The following is a 1,872-nucleotide window of genomic DNA, read 5'->3' on the forward strand; positions in this document are numbered from 1 at the left end:
GCCTACAACCGCTCGGCCACATCGGCCGGTCTATCATGTATTCTAGAAGAGCTGCACGGTCGTCAGTGGCGCCTGTTCTTTCTAGAACAGTTACTATCTTCATATCTATGGTTAAACGTTACCCAGACATTGACCTTCGTCTGTGCGAATGCGCATAGGTTGCTCGAACTCTTACGGGAATCGTCACCTTAGTGTGAGCCAGTAATGAGTGGATGGACAAATACCTATTAAGTACATTACGTAATCGGATTGTGGGCGGTTCGGGGTGTGAGTCTCACGGGAAGCGTGCGAGGGATAAATTCCTGCAGTCGTGCTGTTCATTTGTGCCCTCGATAGCTCAGATGGATTGAGCGTCTGCCTTGTAAGCAGGAGATCCTGGGTTCGAGTCCCAGTAGCGGCACACTTTTCAGCTGTCCCCATCGAAGTATATCAACAACACCTGTCGGCAGCTGAGGGTTTCAATTAATTATCATTTGTGTAGGTGATTCGATGAACCCTTTGCCAGGCACTTAAATGTGTTTTGCAGGGTATCCATTTAGATGTAGATGATAACTCGTCCCGTGTGGCACGTGCTCAAAAGGATTCATACTGCAGAATGCATGCAAACATACTCACCGAAAATACGGACGAATATCAGGTGCAGGCTGCCGAGTGCTGCATATCCAGCTTAGACAGATCGGCTTTTCCTGCCAAGAAGAACAGGAAGTTGCTGTCTAGGAACAATCAGAGGTAGAGGAAGGGCTGATAAATACTCCTTGAATTGCAGACTAAACGTAAATAACGAAAATACATTTTTGGTAAAAATTGGTCAAAACATAATCGTTTGCCCTCCGTATTGGATTAGCTGTTTTGAATATTGAAAATCTGACTTCAGATTCGTTTTCAGCGACATTAAGAATATATGTGTAACACTCAGTTCATGCAAATCGAAGTAATAATATAACTAAATGTTTTCCCTAAACTTTGAACACTTTTTTTTTCGAGTAACGATTTTCTCAGAACGGCATGCAGCATAAATTAAAAGTGGTTTGATCTCTTAACTTCTACCTCTGACCCCTAAAAGTAAACACTTTTCTTAGGAACTTATAGCTATAATATGACATTTGTTAATATTAACTAATTTTTGTGTAGGCATAAGGAGTGAAACAAACCCCTCAAAATCGAACTCAAAGTTCGAATTAGCACTGTATCGTTAAATTTAAGGTTGTTTCATTGCGGTTAGGTATGCGCTCCCATTAATTTTATGTATTATCGACTGATGTTATCCATTTTCAAGTTCAGAGAAATAATGTAGTATCAACTGATGTTACCCATTTTTGAATTCAGGTAACATCTGAGGTGCCACACTGCACGCACTCTGCGTACTCCAGTCTCGCAAGCCCTTGATCAAATCATAATTACGGGCGCCATTTTTTATTGAAAATCTAAAATTAAGCTCATAGTATTGTCACTCGTAATTCCCAAACAGATCGTTCGAATGTATTTTCATTGTCTCAAAAAAAATTTCAAATTTACCCTTTTTTGCTGATTTGTATGAGAACCTGGCTGTAACGCCGGAATATAGTCACTAGATTTTTTTTTCAGAGACGCTGTACGTTCGCGAGAAGACTTTCGTTCTGCGCGTGTCGAAGGACATTCCTCAGATATTACTGTGTGTGTGCGCTACTCAGTCGTGCCATTTAAGTGTACATCTTTGCATAGTTTTCCTTTCACGATGTAAACAGTGTTCCGCTCAGTTGCTAACTGGCCAGTGAGTGGTTCCGAAGGTGTCGGATGTGCGGTGCGTTCGGTCTGCTAGGACAACAGCAGACTGGCGTGGTGCGATGGCAGAAGCAGACACTGAGGGAGCTAGCTGCTGGGACGCCAGCGAAC

At 42.4% G+C, this 1,872-nt stretch overlaps 1 non-coding gene across 1 annotated transcript; it reads left to right on the plus strand.

The window, feature by feature from the left end:
• Positions 1-325: 325 nt before the first annotated feature.
• Positions 326-400, plus strand: Trnat-ugu (transfer RNA threonine (anticodon UGU)). The gene has a single exon. It is a non-coding gene; the product is annotated as a tRNA-Thr (tRNA).
• The last annotated feature ends 1,472 nt before the right edge of the window (positions 401-1,872 follow it).

This window comes from Schistocerca gregaria, unplaced genomic scaffold (assembly GCF_023897955.1).
Source record: "Schistocerca gregaria isolate iqSchGreg1 unplaced genomic scaffold, iqSchGreg1.2 ptg000351l, whole genome shotgun sequence".
In the NCBI taxonomy this organism is placed as follows: domain Eukaryota; kingdom Metazoa; phylum Arthropoda; class Insecta; order Orthoptera; family Acrididae; genus Schistocerca; species Schistocerca gregaria.